The following is a 22,217-nucleotide window of genomic DNA, read 5'->3' as shown; positions in this document are numbered from 1 at the left end:
GAGAGGGATTATCGCTGGCCTGGAGCACACTGGTTGGTCAGACTGGTTGGCTAGGTAGCCCGAAGGTCCACCTGGCCCCACCCAGCAGCATTATTATTACATACAAATTAATTATATAAGAAAAGGACTATCTCCCAAGATATATGCTATGGGTAGACATGATTTCTCTGTGTAGTTCTGGCTGTCCTGGAACTTGCTCTATAGACCAGGCTGGCCTCAAACTCAGAGATCAGCCTGCTTCTGCCTCCCAGTTGCTGGGTTTGAAGGTGTGCACCACCACTGCCTGGCTGAATTCTTACTATAGTCCAGGCCAGTGTTAAGGTCTGAAGGTACAGTACTGAACTAAACAGAGAACATATGGAGACACACACTGTATCCATCAAAGCAGCTATGTGTGATAAGCACTATGATTGGACACAAAGACACAGGTTGCAGGGATATCTGGTGGTCTTATAGGTGGGCAGGAGGCCTGAGGCCTAAGATTTACTTGGAGTGAAATGATCTTGGGAGCAGATTGGGGAGAGAGAGAGAGAGAGAAAGAGAGAGAGAGAAAAAAAGAAAGAAAGAAAGAAAGAGAGAAAGAAGGAAGAAAGAAAGAAAGAAAGAAAGAAAGAAAGAAAGAAAGAAAGAAAGAAAGAAAGCCAACTAGTGGACGTGGTTTTAAAGGGATTGAAGCTCCAGTAGAGGAAACAACATTTTTGGAGACAACAGACCAAAGTCCATTTGAGGAACTGAAAGAAATTCTGTGCAGCCGGAAGTAGACATGAGCCTGTTTAGAAGCCGTGCAAGAAATCAGGTATAATGTGGAGACAAAAACCGAAAGGACAAGACAAACTGGGTGTGGTGCTGCATGCTTGTAATTCCAGCCGGTGGGAGGCAGACCCAGGAGGACTGTGGGAAATTTGAAGGGAGTCTGTGCTATATACTGAATTCTAGGGCAGCTGGTGCTATGGGGTGAGACTCAGTTAAGTGGGGAAAGTCAGTTAAGAAGCTTCTGCATAGCAGGGCAGTGGTGGTGCACACTTCCAGTCCCAGCACTTGGGAGACAGAGGCAGGGAGATCTCTTGAGTTTGAGGCCAGCCTGATCTACAGTTTCAGGACATGCAGGACTACACAGAGAAACTCAGGCTCTATTCCAGACAAGATCGGGTGCGTTCAGGGTGGTATGGCCGTAGACTCTGGCTCTATTCCAAAAAGCAAACAAAAAAACAAAACAAGAAGGAAGAAAGAAGAAGGGGGAGGAGGGAGAGAAGGAGACAGGGACGGGGGGAGGAGAAGTAGCAGCAGCTTTGGATTTTTGGATTTTTTTTTTTTCCGAGACAGAGTTTCTCTGTTTAGCCCTGGCTGTCCTGGAACTCACTTTGTAGACCAGGCTGGCCTCGAACTCAGAAATCCGCCTGCCTCTGCCTCCCAGAGTGCTGGGATTACAGGCGTGTGCCACCACCGCAGGCTAGCAGCATCTTTAAGAACAGGAGGAGGAGAGGAGGAGGAGGAAGAAGAGAAGCAGCTTTATCATAAAGAACAGTGAGGCTGCTCACACCAAGTCTGATGATCTGGTGTGAGTAACTGTTCAGTAGCTGGAATCCACAGGGTGGAGAGAGAGAATGACTCTTCACCGTCCTCTGACGAACCCATTCTGGCATGGCTGCCCACCCCCCAATAAATAAATAAATTAAAAAAAAAAAGGTCAGTCAGGCTGGGCAGTGGTGGTGCACGCCTTTTTAATCCCAGCACTTGGGAGGCAGAGGCAGGCGGGATTTCTGAGTTTGAGGCCAGCCTGGCCTACAGAGTGAGTTCCAGGACTCAAACTCACAGATCTGCCTGCCTCTGCCTCCTGAGTAAGCGTCATAGGCTGTTAAAAGGCAAAGCTTTGCCACCTCTGTGTTCAGTCTCTGTGGGGGTCTGAATAGGAGTGGCCTCCATTATGAATGCTTGGCACTAGGGAATGGTACTACTTGATGGAATTAGGAGGCACAGCCTTGTTGGAGGACGAGAAATGTAGAAAACCTAAAAAAGGACCGAGGAGATAGCTCAGTGGATGAAGGTGCCTGACACAAAGCCTTAAGACCAGGGTACAGCCGGGGCAGTGGTGGCAGACGCCTGTAATCCCAGCACTTGGGAGGCAGAGGCAGGTGGATTTCTGAGTCTGAGGCCAGCCTGGTCTACAGAGTGAGTTCCAGGACAGCCAGAGCTACACAGAGAAACCCTGTCAGGAAAAGGAAAAAAAAAAGAGAGACCAGGGTACTAGAGGGAACAGGCTCACAGTTGTTCTCTGACCTTCAGCCTCTCACACTTTCTAACCTCTCAGTACTTGGGAGGCAGAGGCAGGTAGATCTCTGAATATGATGCCAGCCTGTTCCACATAGTGAGTTCCAGGCTAGCCCTGGGCTACTTAGTGAGACCCTGCTCCTAAGTAAATAAATAGACCCTGCTCTCAAAGGTGGCCACAGGCTGCCTGTGGCCTGGTCAGTGTGAGTACATGGAAAGGATGCTACAAAGAAGATGTGTTTCATGATTACGGGGTTCTCCTGACCGCTCCCCACTCTGGAGTTTTCCTACGCTCCTTTTCCTTCTTGTTTCTGTTGCAATGTGGTGCCTTCCGGAAGCTGCACTGGTCAATGACTGGAAATGCTGTACCCAGGTCTTAGTGTCGTTTCCAGAAATGTAGGTGTTGTTATCTGATCTCTGCCACATGTGCTAGGCAGCACCTCAGCTTTGAAGAAGGAGCTAAAACATGGCGCTCTCAAGTAGGAGATGACTGAATCCCAGCACTCTGCTGGGACTCCTAAACCAAGCATCCCCTGGGAGCATGTAAGAGATTTTCCCAATGTTTATGGACGCCACGGGGCCATAGAGCAGACGTCAAGGGCACGAGAAGAAGCACCACTGGGCCGCTGCCTTCTCAGGCCGTCATGGTACAGCCTTTGACTCTACTCACAAATTGAGGCCCAAGCCCGGCAGGCTCCAGCAGGCCAAGCTTTGACAGCAACACCAACTTCAGAGGTCTACGTGCAGGCCTACACCCATGCACTTGTACCTGGAATATGACTCTGCAGCTAACTGTTCTGCCACCTCGCCGATCACTGTGCAACAAACACATAGACTTAAGAAAAAAAGAGTAAAAATAAAAAATTTTTAAAAAGAAAGACATAGTTGGGCATAATCCCAACACTTGGAAGGCACAGATAAGAGGAGCTCTGTGAGTTTGAGGCCAGCCTGTGTACACAACCAGTTTCAGGACAGTCAGGACTTCACAGAGAAACCCTGTCACAAAACAGCGGCAGGCAACCAAGCCAGGCATGGTGGCACATACTTTTAATAACAGTACTGAGAAGGTAGAGACGGGTTGATCTCTGTGAGTTCAGGGTCAGTCTGCCACAGAATGAGTTCCAGGCCAGCTAAGATGACATAGTGAGACCCTGCCAGAAACAAACAAACAAATGTGATATAAAACATAACAAAGCTAAGGAAGGTAAGGGACTTCTTTTTGTTGTTGTTTTTTCTAGACCAGATTTCTCTGTGTAGCCCTGGCTATCCTGAAACTCATTCTGTATACCAGGCTGGTCTCTAAATCTGCCTCTCAACATGCTGGTGTTAAAGGTACGTGCCACCACCAGCCAGAATATTTATTTACTTATAAATAGCATTTAAATTAATAGTATATAAATAAATAGTATTGGCATGTCTAACTGCCAAATTCAAGCTTTTAACCCATTGCCTAAGATGTCCTAGGTGATATACAGGTGTCAACTCTGAATAACTTAACAGTTGATGATCTTAGTTTTCATGTATTTTGGGGGGGGGGGGGGGTTGTATGCGGTTGTATACATGTTCATAAGTGTGTGACCACATACGTGTTCTGGATCATGTAGTGGCCCAAAACTGACATCAGGTGCCCCCATTGAGTATTCCCCACCTTCTTCTTTGAAGGAAGGTCTTTCTGTTGAATCCAGAGCAGGAAAACATAACTAGCCTTGCTAGCTTACTCCGGGGATTTTCATCTTACTTTCCGAGTACTAGGATTACAAGCAGCTATGCCTTGGTGTTTTCATGGGTTCTGGGGATCTGAACTCTGGTCAAGCTTTCAGGGCAAGCACTTTTCCTGCTGAGCCATCCCCCTATCCAAATGTTATTAGTCAAGAAAAAAATCCAAGAAAGGAAAAAAGTTTGTAAAGGGATATGAGTATTTGAATATAAAAAGCCAGCCAGGCAGTGGTGGCGCACGCCTGTAATCCCAGCACTCTTGGAGGCAGAGGCAGGCGGATTTCTGAGTTCGAGGCCAGCCTGGTCTACAGAGTGAGTTCCAGGACAGCCAGGGCTATACAGAGAGAGAAACCCTGTCTCAAAAAAGCCAAATCCAAAAATCCAGAAAAAGAAAAAAAAAAAAAAAAAAGAAAAGTCTTTGCCGTAAGTCCAAGTGATTAAGTACCATCCATAAGGAGCTGCTGGGTGCATGAGAGGGAGAGAGAGAGGAACTGGAGAGAATATCAGTTACACCTGACACCAAAGAATGAAGCCAAAGTCTGAGAAACAACAAAAGAAAGTGGAGCTAAAATAGGCTTTTGGGTTTGGGTTTCTGTTTGTGTTATTTTGCGTTGGTTTAGTTTGGTTGTTGGTTTGGTTTTTGGTTTGTTTTAGTTTGGTTGTTGGTTTGATTTTTGGTTTGTTTTAGTTTGGTTGTTGGTTTGATTATTTTTTTCTAGACAGGGTCTCCTTGTGTAACAGCCCTGGCTATCCTGGAACTCGCTCTGTAGACTAGGCTAGCCTAGAACTCAGAGATCCACTTCCTTCTGCCTCCTGAGTGTTGGGATTAAAGACATGCACCAGAATGGCCTGGCCCTTGATAGTTTTTTTTAAGCAGGTGGCTACTGTTTGTAGGAGATAAAATTCCAGCAACAATCTGTAACCTTCGTTTGGAAAACCAGCTGGTAAGAAACCCCAGTGCTTGAGCGTGACTTTGAATTTCTTTAACCCCAGGGCTCCAGAGGCAGAGGGAAGGGGAATCTCTGGATATCTGTGAATTGGAGGACAGCCTGGTCTATGTGGGGGTTTCCAAGCCAGCCAGGACCATATAGTAAGGCCTATAAAAAAGGGGAGGGAGGAAAGGAGGAGGGAAAGAAAGAGGGAAGGAAGAAAGGAAGGAGGGAAGAGGGAAGAATGGAAGGATGGAGGGATGGAGGGAAAGGAAAGAAAACCAACGTTTGTGTTCTGGTCTGCCAGGTATCACAAAATTATGTGTCAGGGTCTACCTTGCTAGCTAACCTTCATTCGCAGCTTGAATGGATTGAATCATGGCTAAGAGGTGATTAATAAAACACGCCTTTGGATGTGTCTGTGACCAAAGGTCCAGAGAGGATAAACCTACAGAGGGAGGACTCACCAGAATGTGAGCAGCTCCACCCCTGCCGGTCCGGATGAAGCAATTATCCTCCTCCCCTTCTCTCCTCTTCCTTTATTTCCTCCTCCCTCTGCTTTCCCCACTCCTCTTTCTCCCTTGACTCCTAGCCTCCCCTCCCCTCCCTCCTCCCTTTTTATTCTTTTCTCCTTTCCTGCCCTCCTGTCCCCACCCGCTAGTACCAATTATGTGACCTGTTCAGCTCTACGAAACTCTTCCCACCGCAATGGAATGAAACCAAGAGGCAAAACTAGTCTTTGTTCCTTTTCAGGTGTCAGGCATCTCACCACAGCTATAAACTAGCACAGGCAAAGCCCAGGAGCACAGAGACAAACCAGACCCTATAGCTGACCTCATGAGACTTAGTGACCAGGATTGGAGTGATCCCAGTGAGCCAGTACTGTGAAAAGCAGGGTGGGGCTGGGAAAGCACTAGCCATATGCGCTTCTTGACCCCAGCTAGAGAGATCTGGGAGAAGAAAGGTAAACTGAAAAAATGTCTTCCTAAGAAAGGCCTCAGGCAAGCCGGTCGGAGCATTTTTTTCATGATTAATTATTGATGTGGGAGGGTCCAGCCCCTGGTAGGAAGACCCTGGGTTGTATAAGAAAATATACTGGCCTGGCATAGAGGCTCAAATTTTCATCCTGAGGCAGAGGCAGGTGGATTTCTGTGTTGGAGACCAGCCTGGTTTACAGAAAGAGTTACTGGACAGTCGAAGCTACACAGAAGAACCCAGGCTGAAAAAAGCTAAACTAAACTAAGAAGGAAGGAAGGAAGGAAGGAAGGGAGAGAGGGAGGGAAGGAGGAACGAAAGAAGGAAACATATAGAGCAAGCCCAGAGCATCAGGCCAACAAACAGGCTCCTCCATGGGCTTCATCTCAGCTCCTGCCTCCAGGCCCTGCTCTGACTTCCTGTCCTGACTTCTGTCATGAAGGACTATAAGCTGCGAGGTGAACTCTTTCCTCCCCAGATTGTTCTTGGTTATTTATGGTTTTAGCACAGCAAGAGAAATTGAATTTAAGATCCCACGCAAGCCTGAAGACCTGGGTTCAATCCCTGAAACCACTTCAAGGTGAAATGGGAGAACTGACTCTACCAAGTGGTTTCCTGCCCTCTACACATTCATGCATCATGGAATGGCTGACACCCTCCTCCACACATACATGCATACATCATGGAATGGCTGACACCCTCCTCCACACATACATGCATACATCATGGAATGGCTGACACCCTCCTCCACATATACATGCATACATCATGGAATGACTGACACCCTCCTCCACACATACATGCATACATCATGGAATGACTGACACCCTCCTCCACACATACATGCATACATTATGGAATGACTGACACCCTCCTCCACACATACATGCATACATTATGGAATGACTGGTAACCCTCCTCCACACATACATGCATCATGGTATGAATGATAGCCCTCCTCTACACATACATGGTGCACATACATGATAAATGATATAAAAATAATAAAATAAGAAAGGGCAGCATGTTGGGCACGGGATTCTTAGGAAGCACAGCACAGACAGGAGTCTAACAAAACAAGCAGGGTGGTTTCCTTAACAGATGAACCATTAGTGACAGAGAACTTAGGGGCAGAAGAGCATTGGAGACAGAGGCAGCGTGAGGAAATGGGGAAAGCCGTACTCAGGAATTATGAGGGGCTCAATCATAGGTGCTTGTGTGAAGGAAGAAAACAGAGCCAGGCATGACAGGACTGTTGACCCCAGCACTCAGAAGACATAAGAAGGCAGATCACAATGACTGTAAGGCCAACCTACACTACATGGTCCCTGTCTCAAAAAACAAAATAAAACAAAAAACTTACAGTTAAGTGAAGTTACAGTTAAGCCACTAACCATACCCAACATTTATGGCATTTCTGGGTTCTGGGGAGTCCACCTTTCAATCCTCAAGCTTGCATAGCAAATACTTCAACCCCTGAGCCTTCTCTCCAGCCCCTCCCTCTTTTTGATTGTGAGACAGGGTCTCACTAAGCCCAGGCAATCTGATTCTGAAACTCATGGTAATCCTGTCTCAGGTTCCCAGCTGCTGCTAATACAGACATGCGCACCATGCATAGCTTGATATCAAACTCCTGACCCTTCTGTTTGAGCTTCCTGCGTGTTAGGAATATAGGCCTGTGCCTCCACAGCTCTCCTAAACACAATAACCCAAGACAGTTCATGATGTGACTCTGGCTACTTAGAGCAGGTGAATTTAGATTTTAAGTCTTTAATTTGGTGACTCCAGTGAGAAATAATAGTACACGAATCCAGGAATGGAGCCAGACAGGGCAAAGGACTGGGAAAAGTGACGTGTTCCCAGGATTGTCACCCAACCTTTGGTCCGAGCCTATATGGAAGCAGTTCCAGGAAACATACATTCCGAGGACATGGGGTTCCTAGCACTGGTCAGGGATTCCAGGAATTTCAGTTCCTGGGGAGGCAGAGGCTGTGCACCACCATGTCTGGTTTATTGGTCTGTTTGGGTTGTTCGGTTGTTTAGAAGGATGTCTCTTCAACTCATGATTCTTAACCTTTCAAGTACTGGTACTATCTAGGTTTTTGCCACTGTTGGAAAAGAAGATTCTCATTGTTGCACAAAGAAACACAAGAAAGTAACCTGACAAGGTAATTTCTTTTCAGAAAAAAAGAGCGTGACTACCCATTTCCACCCATCAGGTGTACTAGCTGTGCAACAGTTTCACTTAGTTCATTCCTTTGATCATTCATTCGTTTGTTTGTTTGTTTGTTTTGAGACAAGGTATCTTTGTATGGCTCTGGCTGTCCTGGAACTCACAGAGATCCATCTGCCTCTACTTCCCTGGGTGCTAGAATTAAAGATGTGCACCAACATCATCTGGCTTCACTTAGTTTTTATTATAAGGCAAGAAGAAACTAACTCATCCCATTGGTAGGAGCTTGACCTCACAATCTTTTCCAATTAGCTAATCAATATGAAGGAGAAGACAGTCATAGTTCATTTGTTAGGCAGAGAGGCACACTGAAAGATAGGGAAGTTTTTGGTCATTGGCAGGCTAGCTAGCTATCAGAGGAAAGATCTTTTCACACACACTCATACATATATCATGTGTAGGTGAAGATATATATGTATGTAGGTTTTTGAGACAGGGTGTCTCTATGTAGCCATTGTCCTGAAAGTCCCCGTGTAGATAAGTAGACAAGTCTAGTTCTGAATTCGGAGAGGTCTGTACATCTCTGCCTCCCTAGTACTAGAATAAAGGTGTGTACCACGGTGCTCAGCTTCACGCCACTATATTTGACAGTGAGGGCTTTTCAGAAAAGTGAGTGTAGCTGGGTGGTTCATTCTATAATCCCAGAATTCATCTGGCTGTGGCAAGTAGATTGCCACAAATTTAAAGCTAGTCTGGGTCACACTTACAGACTGTCTCAAAAATCAAACAATCTGGGCCACCGGCATGGTTGCACAGGCAGTTAATCCTAGCACACAGGAGGCAGAGGCAGGCAGATTTCAGAGTTAGAGACCAGTCTGGTCTACATATAGAACTCCATGACAACCAGGGTTATATTGAGAGAATGTATCTCAAAAGAAGACAAAAAATAACAACAATAAAAACAAAGTCACCTCCTGCAGGTACAGGCTTTAGGAGATACTTCTGCATACTTAAGGAATGTCTTCACTATTGTATCACTGATACATTAACATAGAAAAACTCTATCCAGCATTGAGATAATTAATATCAATATACTACTGACATTTGTTGGAATTATGACTCCTAAAAGATTTCTGCCAGGCAGTAGTGGCACATGCCTTTAATCCTAGCACTTGGGAGGCAGAGGCAGGTAGATTTCTGAGTTTGAGGCCAGCCTGGTCTACAGAGTGAGTTCCAGGATAGCCAGGGCTATAGAGAGAAACCCTGACTGGGGTGGGAGGGGGAACTACCAAACAAACAATCAGAAGATTTCTATGTTCTGAGAGGCGGATGAGATGGTTCATGTTTGTAATCCTAGCCTTGGAATGTCTTGCAGAAGCAGTGTTCCTTCTAACAAGCCTAGGCTACATAGCCAACCCAACCCAAAAAGAAAAATTATATCGATGCTTTAACCCATAAAGCACCACTATATATATACATATATGTGTATACATGTATATATATGTATAGAAATATACATATATATATATGAACACATACACATATATATGGCCAAGGGGATTTTTTAAACATAATTAAAAATGTCAAATGGGAGCCGGGCGTGGTGGCTCACTCCTGTAATCCCAGCACTTGGGAGGCAGAGGCAGGCGGATTTCTGAGTTCGAGGCCAGCCTGGTCTACAGAGTGAGTTCCAGGACAGCCAGGACTACACAGAGAAACCCTGACTCAAAAAAAAAAAAAAATGTCAAATGGGATTGCATTGGCTTATTTGGCTTATTTGGGTGGTTCTGATACAATGACCAGGTGTGTTAGGAGACAATTGAGCAGTCGGAAGCCAGACACCCTGACACACATACATACCTGTCACATGATTCCTTCGGCAAGCTGAGGAAGCAGCAGCACAAATCAAATGTAAGGCCAGGTCGAGCCACTTCAGAACAGTCTAGGTCAGTCTCAGCTCCCAGGTACAATTCTGTCTCAAGGGAAGATAAGCCTGACAGAACTGGGGGATGGCTCACTGTGGAATGTGCTTGTTGTTTGTGCAAATATTAAGGACCTCAACTCACATCTTCCACACAAAAGCCAGGCACGGCAACGTGTGCCTGTAATCGTGACACTGGGGACACAAAGACAGGCAGATTCTGAGGCTTACTGGGCAGACACTGGAGTTGAAACTGTGAGCTCTGTATTAGCAGTTCCCAACCTTCCTAATGCGACCGTTTCATACCGTTCCTTGTGTTGTGGTGACCACCAACTATAAAATTATTGTTGTTGCTACCTAATAACTGTAATTGTATGGGCTGGAGAGATGGCTCAGCCGTTAAGAGCACTGACTGCTTTCCCGAAGGTCCTGAGTTCAAATCCCAGCAACCACATGGTGGCTCACAACCATCCATAATGAGATCTGATGCCCTCTTCTGGTGTGTCTAAAGACAGCTACAGTGTACTTACATTTAATAAATAAATCTTGCGGTAGTGGCGCACGCCTATAATCCCAGCACTCTGGGAGGCAGAGGCAGGCAGATTTCTGAGTTCGAGACCAGCCTGGTCTACAGAGAGAGTTCCAGGACAGCCGGGTTTACACAGAGAAACCCTGTCTCGAAAAAACCAAATAAATAAAATAAAATAATAAATCTTTTAAAAAAAGAATTAAAAAAAAAAGAAATTGTAATGTAAATATCTGTGTTTTCAGATGGTCTTAGGCGACCCTGTGAAATGGTCAATTGAACCCCAAAGGGGTCATGAACGCACTGTTCTAGATTCAATGAGAGATGCTATCTCAACAAATAGAATGCGACAGTAGAAACCTGAAGTCCACACCTGGCCTCCACATGAACATGCACAGGTAAGCTGTATGTTATACATACATACACACACACACACACACACACACACACACACAAATATGGGGTCTGGCAGTCAAGAGCACTGGCTACTCCTCCAGAAGACCCAGGTTTGATTTTTAGTCATGGCAACTGGCGACCATCTGTAACTCTAGTTCCAGGGTATCAGATAACTTCTTCTGCCCTGCAAGAACACCAGGCATGCATATGGTACACAACCATACGTGCATAAAATCTAAACTGGGGCCAGTTATACTGCCAAGCACCTTTACTATAAGTACCCAGGAGGTAGAGGGAGACACATCTCTGTGAATTCAAAGCAGACTGGTTTACATAGGGAGTTCCAGGCTAGTCAGGGCTACACAGTAAAACCCCATCTCAAAAAACAAACAACAACAAAACTGAACAGGAACTCAGTTATGGCTAAGTGGTTAAGAGACCGAGCTCTGGTTCCCTGTGTCCTCAGTGGGTAGCTCACAACCACTGAAACTCCATCTCCATGTGACCTGGGGAACTTCTGTTCCCCCACAGGCACCCACACCTATCCACCCACCCAAACAATGAAATAAATATTTTTTAAAGAGACATTAATAAGTGTTGGAGATACTGGGAAGATAGGATTCTCATCAGTGAGTGGTATAAGTATAAAATGGTATATTACTATGGAAAATAGTTTAGCACTTCTACCCAAAAATTATGGTGGCAATCAAACACTCAAACAAACAAACACACACACACACACACACACACACACACACACACACACACACACACACACGGAAGCTGAAGCAGGACAAATATAAGCTGAGCCTGGTGGGACAGGTTTGTAATCATAGCCACAGGACATGCTGAGGCAAGCCGGTGAGTTCACGCCCTTTCCGGCCTGCAGATGACTATAGGTGAACTCCTACGGGAGCAGAGCAGCAGCAGTAGGTGACAATCACCTCAGCCCTTGGTAGGAGGGTAAAGGCAGGAGGATCAGAAGTTCAAGGTCACACTGGCTTGGATTTCACACAATTGGATTTCAGGCCAGGCTGTCTGAAAGAGTGAGGGGAAGAGAAGGGGAATGAAGGAGGAGAGGAGAGAAGGCCTCGGTAAAGGATACTTATTGATAATCTCATTCATACACAATGCCCAGAATAGTGTATGTAGACAGAGAGCAGATTAATGATTCTAAGGACATGTGGAAATTGGGGGTGGGTGGGTCACAGGGAGTTTAAAATGTCTTTTAAGGAAAATGTTTTATTTTTCCTTTTTTTTTTTTTTTGGTCACCCCTTCTTCTGACTCCAAAACAGGGTTTCTCTGTGTAGCCTTGACTGTCCTGTAGCTCACTCTGTAGACCATGCTGGCTTGGAACTCAAGAGATTCATCTACTTCTGTCTTCTGAGTGCCAAGATTAAAAGCATGCGCCACTACTGCTTGACTAGGAAAATGTTTTTAAATTGACTGTGGTTCGCCTATATGCTACATAGTGAGTTCCAGGCTGTACTGGATGGATTTGTGTGTTAACTTGACTCAAGCTGGAGTTATCACAGAGAAAAGAGTTTCAGTTGAGGAAGTGCCTCCGTGAGATCCAGCTGTGGGGCATTTTCTCAGTTGGTGATCAACGGGGGAGGGCCCTTTGTGGGTGGTGCCATCCCTGGGCTGTAGTCTTGGGCTCTATAAGAAAGCAGGCTGAGCAAGGCAGGGGAAGCAAGCCAGTAAGAACTTCTCTTCATGGCAACTTTACAACCCACACGTTTCAGCCCGGCTGAACAGCCCCCTCAGCAATTACAGCCAGGGAATTCTGAGGAGGAGCAAAAGCTTTAGGTCTTCACTTGAGGGTGGGGGGGAGCGGTGCGGGGATCTAAATTTCTTAAGATGGCATTGACTGGCCAGATTTGGTGGTGCACACCTTTAGTTCCAGCACTCAGGAAGTAGAGACAAGCAGAGATTTACATGAGTTCGAGGCCAGTCTGGTGTAAAAAGGGAGTTCCAGGACAGCCAGGGCTATACAGAAAAACCCTGTTTGGGGTGAAGATAGGAGGAACACGGTACTGGCAAGGCCCGCCGTGGCCCAGAAGGGAACAACTGCATCGGGCCATTCCTTGTCACGTCCCTCACACTGGACCTGCTGAACCTTGAGCAGCTGTGATTCAAGGCCAACAGCTGGGTCATAAATCACTAATGACAGCAGCAGGATCCACTCAGCACCGCTCCTTGGGGTGGGGGCGGGGAACAAGCCGAGGCTCTGGATCGCAGAACCTCCCCTATCAACATTATGCATTGCATTCTAGCCAGGAGTGGTTTTGCTTTTGGCTTTGAATCTTTGCTTTGAAAATGTCTTCTTCAACAACCAAGGGTCTTTAGCTCGCATAAAAGAGCACCATAGGGCTGGGCTAAAGATGGCGGGGGTGGGGGGTGGGGGTGGTGTCTGCAGCAACATCACTTGTTACACTATGGGGACCGGGAGACCAGCAAGCCTTCTCCTACGTCCATCTGCTTAATGCCCTCCTGAAAAAGCTAGTGTGAACCGGAAGCAACTAATCGGAAATACTGCACTAGTGCTCAAAACGCATGCTTTGAACTGGGAGCCCGGAGCCCAGACCAGTGTACTGTCCCGCCGAAGCTAACACTCCGGCTGCCAGGGAAACTGGAGCCGGGATGAATTGTAAATGCAGCAGCCTCGGGGTACGTTCCCTGCAGGACACTAGGAGGATGGATTTTTCTTTTATCTGAAGAGAGTGGGTTCCAGGCCTTTTATTTTGCTCCTGTTTGATTCACACAGAAAGGTTGGTAATGACAGCATTTTTTTTTTAAATAAGGAAAATGGGCAGAGGAAAGAAAAAATATTTATAGTATCAGTGATTTTTTTTACCGGTATATTCAGAAAGACAAAGCAGGAGAGAGTAGAAAACAAGGGCACAGCTCCACGCTTAGACTGTGATCCCAGCCCTTGGGAAGAGAAGGCAGGAGGATCCGAAATTCAAAGGCATTCTTGGCTATGGAGTGGGTTGAGGACAGCCTGAGCTCAAAGAAAGACACAAGTTCAAGGTCTAGTCTAAAGATACTTTGGTTCACAGTCCAGGCTGGACCCTAACTCAAGCACTCCTCCTTCACACTCCCTAGTGCTAGAATTATAGGCTTTACATTTTTTTTCACCAATTAAAAAATTTTCAAGTTGTACAACATCTTTATTTATCCCAGGTGATCCTGATTCAGTAACTAGTGTTGGGAGTACAGGCAGACACTACCATAGTAGCTTATTTTGTTGGTTTGTTTTTAGGGAGAAAGGGTTTCATATATCTAGGCTGTCCTTGAATTCACCAAGTATCCAGGGATGACCTTGAATTTCTGATTCTACTGCCTTTACCTCCCAAGGACTGAGATTAGAAGCTCGGGTCACTTAAAATTTTTACTGTTTTATAATTTTTATTTCTTTAAAAAAATTTTGTTTTGACTCTTTGAGAAAGGGTTTCTCTGTGTAGCTCTGGTTGTCCTAGAAATCACTCTGTAGACCAGGCTGGCCCAAACTCAGAGATACACCTGCCTCTGCCTCCCAAGTGCTGGGATTAAAGGCTTGTGCCACCAACCATTTGGTTTAGCCCTCAATTTTTTTTTTTTTAAATAAAGGCTGGAGAGATGGAGCAGTGGTTATGAGAGAACTTCCTACTTTATCAAGAGTCATAGTTCAGATCAAAGTACTCTCATTAGAGGAACCAGGCAGGCATGTAGTACACAGACATACGTGAAGGCAAAACAATACATGAAATGAATACATATAAATTTTTTAATTAGGCAGGAGTTCTAGTGCATGCCTTAATCCTGGCACTCAAGAGGCAGGTAGATCTCTGTGAGTTCAAGGCCATTCTGGTTTATAGCATAAATTCTAGGACAGCCAGGGCTACACAGAGAAACCCTGTCTTGAAAAACAAATAAAATAAAAACAATAAAATAAATAAGTGTTAAATAAATAGATACATAAATAAGAAATAGACTGGATGGTCAGAAATTCAGGCGAGCTTGAGGTATATAAGGCCCTCTCTTAGAAACAAAAATAAGAAGCATAATATAGAAATTTAGATACACATATATATGATTTATAGCATGTTCTAGTCAATTAAAAGGAGTGCCTACTATCTCTTATCTCCCGGGTACTAGGCATGGGGTGGAATAATCCAGGAAAGGCTGGAATCCTCAGTTCTGCCCTTCACATAGCATCCTAAGGATGTAGCAGTTCTTTTTCTTTTCTTTTTTTTTTAATAGTATAGAATAGAGTTTATTTAGGGCATAGGGAGGGGAGTTAAGAGAGTAGCAGAGGCAGAGAAAGGCAGAGAGAAGGAGAGAGTAGAGAGGTAGAGGCTGGCCATGACTATGTGGGGGTGGGGGGTGGGGAAGGAATGGGGAGACAGTGGGAGCAAGGGGGCCAGAGAGAGAGAGAGAGAGAGAGAGAGAGAGAGACAAGAGGCAAGAGAGGATGCAGTAATTCAAGCTGCAACATTGTCTTAGTCTCATCTGCAATGGCTGCTTACGATTCTGCTGAGGTAGAAGAAATGATATCTCATAATTAGCCATATCTAAATCGGTAGCTTTCATCTACTATTACCATGTAATTTTGATTATAAAATCTTCAGTTTCTGTGTGTGTGTGTGTGTGTGTGTGTGTGTAATGAGGGTTTTTTGTTTGTTTGGTTGGTTGGTTGGTTTGTTTTTTGGGGGTTTTGGGTTTTTTTAGTTTTTCGTTTTGGTTTTCTGAGACAGGGTTTCTCTGTGTAGCCCTGGCTGTCATGGAACTCACTCTGTAGACCAGGCTGGCCTTGAACTCAGAAATCCACCTGCCTCTGCCTCCCGAGTGCTGGGACTACAGGCATGTGCTACCACTGCCTGGTGTATAAGGAAGTTTGAACCCCAGGCTTTACACATGCTAGGCAAATGCTTCATCCCAGGGCTATTTGCTTTTTATTGTGCCCAGGCTAGCCTTGAACCTATGTTTCTCTTGCTTCAGCCTCTGTGCTAGGGTGCAGGGTACAGTCATAAACCCCTAGTTTTCTCTCCTATAATTACTTTGTCGTTATTGTTTCTAATTTCATTGACTTTATTTTCCTTGTTTTGTTTTGTTCTAGGAAAGGATCTCCCCAGATAGTTCTGACTGTCCTAGAACTCTATGTAGACCAGGCTGGCCTTGAACTCAGAGATCCACCTGCCTCTGTCTTCAAAGTGCTGTGATTAAAAGTATGTGCCACTATGCTGGACTTTCTTTTGATTCCTACTGTGTAGCTCATGCTGGCTTTGAACTTGCAATGGATAGGTTCCGTTTTTGAAAGGTGGAAGTTCTTCCCTTTTATCACTTGGGCTCTGGGGTTGAATTCAGGCTGTCAAGCTTGGTGGCAATTGCCTTAACCCACTGAGTCATCATATTTCTCTCTCTGGTCCAGTCAAAGACGGTTTGTAATGCCTGATCTTCTGGCCTCCATCTCTAAAATGCTAGGGTTATAGTATGTGTAATATAACCACTGTGCCAATAAACCATGGCTATCTTAAATATTTAGGGCATAGTTGCCTGTGCCTTTAATCTCAGCACTTAGAAGGCAGAGAAAGGCAGATCTCTGAGTTCTAGCCTGGTGTGATCTACTTATCCTAGCTTCAGGCCAGCCAGGGCTCCATAATAACACATTGCCTCAAACAGATAGATAGATAGATAGATAGATAGATAGATAGATAGATAAACAGACAGTTAGATAAAAGCCAGGCAGTGGTGGCCCGCATGCCTTTAATCCCAGCACTTGGGAGACAGACAGGAGGATTTCTGAGTTCAAGGTCAGTCTGGTCTACTGAGTGAGTTCCAAGATAGCTAGGGCTACACAGAGAAACCCTATCTCAAAAAAACAAAACAAAAAAACAAAAACAAAAACAAAAACAAAAAAAACAAAACAAAAAACCCAAAAATAAATAAATAAAGATAGATGCATGCTTACATAAACATTATGAACTACATTATACCTTAATATCAAAGAAATATCCTTGAAATACTTGTAAATATTCAGTCATTTAATTAAAATTCTTGCCTTATGGCATATGATATTACCCTCTGAAGGGAATGTGTGTCACACACACACACACACACACACACACACACACACACGTCATAATATACCATTATTGAGAAAACGTTCTATGGGGCAGTAAGCAAACACCTAATCATGCTAGATAGGACACCAGTGACAGCTGAGGACAGTTACTCCGTGTAAGTCAAGCTTAGTGGGTCATGGCTTTATTGAGCTTACTTACACTTGCAGAGGTGAGAACTTGCAGGAGTGTGGGTGACCCTGAAGCAGCTACAAAGTCCCACTCCAGCATGCATGACATGAATCCCCAAAAGCTGCAGAAATAGAATGCTCCCTTTAGTCAACTGCCAAGGTCCAGCTTGACATGACAGGGTAAACCGAGGCAGGGTATGGAGTCTAGCCATCAGGGCCAAAGGCTGCTTATTTTGGCCATTGAACTCTCTCTTGTTAGTCCAGGACCAAAAAGTTACCGGTTTCTGGCAATTTAGCTCTTTCTTGCTATGGGGAGCCAAAAACTGATAGCAGCAGGAAAAAAGAAACTTAGTAACTTGACTGCTTTTCTCTTTGACTCAGGCCTCTGGCAGGCCAGGTGAGAGGCTTGGGAATCCTTAACTCTTCTTAAGCCAGAGAGAAAAGAAAAGGGAGGAAGGAAGAAAGACTCGCATAGACAACACGCCTGCTGGATAAAGCGGAGGAAGTCTGTGCCACCACTTTATAGCTGTTCTCAGTTTTTATGCTTTCTCAGGGTAGTTGATCACATGGGTTTCTAAGCACTTTTACATTCCATAAGTTAATAGTAAGTTTAAGACAATAGTTCATGTCATAGATTGATAAGAGTTAAGGAGTTACAACAGAATTGTTTACACGTCTTTCCATTTAGACTAGTACCTAACTAAACATTCATTATCAGTTACAAGCTCCACAAGTTCATCATAAGTTTAAAGCAATACTTTTTATGTCATATGTTAGCACAGTTTGTCAAGAGACAGATTGTCTACCCTTATGTCTTATTATTTTGAAGTCTTGTATAAATAAAATAGTCCATCATTTATTTTCTGTCCTTGCACCTACAATAAATTGCCCACTCCCAGTTTATGACCTTTAGTTACCAGATAGTGACCTCGTTCCTAACCTAGAAGGGATGTCCTTCTTGATCATAAATTTGTTCTAAGCCTGCTTTCTTTTCTTAGTGCAATTAGCCTGTGACTCATGAAGGTTTACAGAGCTCTGTTTGCAGCTTTTATTCTATAGGGGTCTTGAGGTTACTTAATTTAGGAATTCTATAAAATCATTATCAGGAATTGTGAAACCATCAATTCATCTACACAGCATTACTACATGAAAGTATATCTTCATATTGAGTTTCAGGAGATCTGCCCAATAGGGTGGGCTGATGCCCAGGAATGATTAGGTTATGTAATAGTGACTGGAAAGGCATCTCAGCAGTGAGAGGTAATCCTGGGATGAAATCTCTGGGGAACCTGCATCTCAGAGCACACCCATTGCACCCATTCAAAATGGTGGACCATCTCCAGAAAACTCACTTGCTTGCCATAGCCTTTCCTAGATGGCTTCTGACAATCAACATTCTACCTCATCTGTATTCCAGCACCTTCATTTTGGAAAAATTATATTCGTTTATTTACATGCGTGTGTGTGTGTGTGTGTGTGTGTGTGTGTGTGCATGCTTGCATGTATGTATAATGTGTGTACATTAGGGCCCATGAGTTGAGGTCAGAAGACAACTTTTGGGAGTCAGTTCTTTCTTTCCTCCATGTAGATTCTGGGGATCAAACCTAGGTTATCAAACTTGGTGGCACGCACCCTCACCTGCTGAGCTATTTCCAACATTTTCTCTGGCACCTTCTGAGTTTATGTGCAGCTGGGATAGAATTGGGCGCAGCTGCTCAGCAAGCACTGGAGGGACTAGCTGGATTCTTAGGTGAGGGTCTACTGGTTCATTCAATGGAAAAACATCAGCAGGTCTCCTCTTACTGAATCTCACTCAGGTCATCACAAGCACGTTTGCTGAGATGGCAAAGGTTGTGCTGTGCCCTGACAGCATTCCACTGTCACCTGTCCTGCTTCCTTCTCATTCATCCATGATTTAGAATTAGGGATGGAGAGCTGTAGCTGGACTTTGGGCTCTTTGTGGGTTTTTTCTTCTACCTTCTCCACCCTTTTCTACTCTTCCAACCCCCTAACACTAGATAGGAGATGAAAATATATATATAGAGAGAGAGAGGGGAAAGAAGTGATGTTATTGTTGGAGTATCCTGCTGAATAGGGGCCTAGAGTTCTTAATTTCTTCTTTTGTCTTCTTTCTACATGACCACGTAATGAACCATGACCAACTCTGACCTAAAGCAACCAACAACAGCCAGCAACCTACCCTGCCTCTTGGAGCTCTATACACGCTCTTACAAAGGCCCAAGTATTCCAAACATCACACAATTGCAGAAACTATCTGCATCTGGCAAAAATCACATACCTGCAGGAGGTGAATCATAGTCAACTACTGTGTTTAATCCGAAGCAGCCCCATCTCGCACATCTGGGATTAAAATGAAAATATATTCCTATGTGTGTTGTGTGGTTTTTATTTTAAAGAAACCACAATAGTCAGTACAGAGAACTGTATCACTGGATTTCCTGCAGAAGAAGAGTTTCATTTGGGCTTGGGGAACGGAGGTCAATGGCAGAACATGCTCTCTACAACCTTATTCCGTCCCTGACCTCCCACAACCTCCAAAACAAAAACTAAACATCACTAAGCTAATAGGCACTTCTTAGAGTAGCGTACATCGCAGCATCACTGTAAGAAGCCAGTGCAGAGGCTGAGAACATGGCTACACAGACAAGGACGTGCAAGGCAAGTGCAAGGACTGGCATCCCAGGCATGGTGGACAATGTCAATCTTAGATATCAAGTGGAGGACAGGCTGACTAGGTGAGCTCCTGGTTCAGTGAGAGACCCTGCCTGACAGAAAGAGACAGAGAGACCAATTCGCCACTGAGATACTGCTGTCAATTGCCATAACAAGCTGGAGCCATGATGCACTGTGCGTGCGTGTGTGTGTGTGTGTGTGTGTGTGTGTGTGTGTGTGTGTGTGTCTTACAATAAGTGGCTTCAAAGGTGTTTGCCAAATACTTTCTTCATCAGTAAGTGAAGTGGAGAGTGACTGAGGAAGATGCCTGTATTAGTCAGGGTTCTCAAGAGTCCCAGAATATATGGGCAGTCTCTATAGAGTTAGGGAATTTGTTGATGATTTACAGCTTGTAGTCTAACTCCCCAACAATGGTCAGCAGCAGCTGTGGATGGAAGTCCAAGGATCTAGCAGTTGTTAAGTCCCATGAGGCAAGCAGTCAAGGAAGAGAGTGAGTGAGTCTTCTTCAGATGTCCTTAAGTAGGTCTCCAGCAGAGGATGTGGCCCAGATTAAAGGCATGTGCTACCATGCCTTTAATCCCAGATGATCTTGAACTCCTTGCCTTCTGGAATTCATAGCCACTATGCTTCAAGGTTTCCATACCTAGATCCAGGTCAGAAACTTGTGTCTCCCAGTCTCCAGATTAGGATCATAGGTGAGCCTTCCAATTCTGGATTGTAGTTCATTCCAGATATGGTCCAGTTGACAATCAGGAATAGCCAGTACAATATCCAACATGAACCTGTAACCTCCAAATCCATGCACACACATGTATGCGTACATATACATGAGAACACATATACACATACACACATGCATACAAGGAGGTGTTGGGGGTAGATAAGGAGAAAATGCTTTGAGAGTAGTAAGCCAAGCCTGTATTCCCTGAACTCAGAAGGCAGAAGGAGGAGGATTATTCAAGACCATCCTGCTCTACCAGCTTCCAGCTAGCTAGTGCTATAAATAGGGAGATGGAGGCGTGGCACAGGCCAGTCTTCTCAGCACCTGAGAGGCTAGGGATGGAGAACCATGGGTCCAGGGCCACCGGTGGTTATGTAGCAAGACCCTCATCTCAGAAATAAAAACAGACACCTTCACAGAGACTTACTGTGGCCTCCTGTTTCTATATCGCTTGAACAGAAAATAATCATTCCAGTCGACAGGTCAGAGCCAGAGGACCATCACCGCCTACCCAACATCCTGGGACTACCCACAGGGTCAGTACTCCACTACCACGCCTCTTGTCTTAGTTTCTCTTCCTGTTCTTGTGATAAAACACTCTTAAAATAGCAATCCAAGGGAAAGTGGGCCTTTTTTTGAGTTCATAGTTCAGGGTGCAGGGCATCATGGCAGAGGTTAAGGCAGCAGGTCCTTGAAGCAGCTAGCCAAGTTCTATCATCAGTCAGAACATCAGTCAGAGATCAATGCATGCAGCTGCTTCCTTCCGTCATGTAGTCCATGAAGCCCTGGTTATAGTTCTGCCCATAGTCAAGATGAGTCTTCACACATTAATTGATGTAATCCCAAACAGGCTCATCCCTCACCTCTCCATCCCCACCCCCCACCCCACAGTGGTTCTAAGTCCTACCAACTCTAACCATCACATTTTACCTAGCTATGGCCATGACAACAGAGTCCTCTCTACCAGTAGAGCAGGACAATCCTCAGGACTGAGACTCCACTAACAATTGTCAGATCAACCTATGTCACCTCTCTGTGTGTCTTACTGTTTGGATCCTAATAATGTAGCATTGGAGGTTGCTAAATACTACTATTACTCCTACTATTATTGCTGCTGCTACTGTTGCTGCTGCTACTACTTCTTGTTCTTGTTCTTCTTCTTGTTGTTGTTCTTCATCTCCTTCTTCCTCTTCTTTTCCTCCTCCTTTGGATTTTTTGAGACAGGGTTTCTTTGTGGAGTCCTGGCTGTCCTGGAACTTTCTCTGTAGTCCAGGCTGGCCTTGAACTCAAAGATCCACTTGCTTTTGCCTCCCCAGTGCTGGGATTAAAGTTGGCACCACCACCACCAGACAGCTATCAAATACTTTATTTTACCAGTCTGAAGGAAAAGGAGCATGCAAAGAAACCGATGAACGATCAGAACTTTGCGGCAGAATCAGGAATCAGACTATGGCCCCTGGGAGACTTGCTGTGTACAATGACTGTACACCAAGCAGAGAAAAGTGACAGTCTGCCTCTGCTGTGATTGCAAACTGACCACCAGCAAAAGGAACATCAATTGTGAGACATCACAGAGATTCATCTCCTAAATGCACAGATGAAATCCATCAAAGAATGGGTGCCCATGTTGGTTGGTAACTCCTGTGAGATGGGAGTGTCCGA

At 44.9% G+C, this 22,217-nt stretch overlaps 1 long non-coding RNA gene across 1 annotated transcript; it reads left to right on the top strand.

The window, feature by feature from the left end:
* The first annotated feature begins 7,736 nt into the window (after positions 1-7,736).
* LOC127667891 (uncharacterized) lies at positions 7,737-21,085 on the top strand. Its single transcript, XR_007973959.1, has 3 exons — positions 7,737-8,056; positions 10,754-10,906; positions 21,015-21,085. It is a non-coding gene; the product is annotated as an uncharacterized LOC127667891 (long non-coding RNA).
* Positions 21,086-22,217: the final 1,132 nt, after the last annotated feature.

This window comes from Apodemus sylvaticus, chromosome 17 (genome assembly GCF_947179515.1).
Source record: "Apodemus sylvaticus chromosome 17, mApoSyl1.1, whole genome shotgun sequence".
In the NCBI taxonomy this organism is placed as follows: domain Eukaryota; kingdom Metazoa; phylum Chordata; class Mammalia; order Rodentia; family Muridae; genus Apodemus; species Apodemus sylvaticus.
Note: the sequence above shows the minus strand (reverse complement) of the source record. Positions and strands in the feature narration are given on the sequence as shown.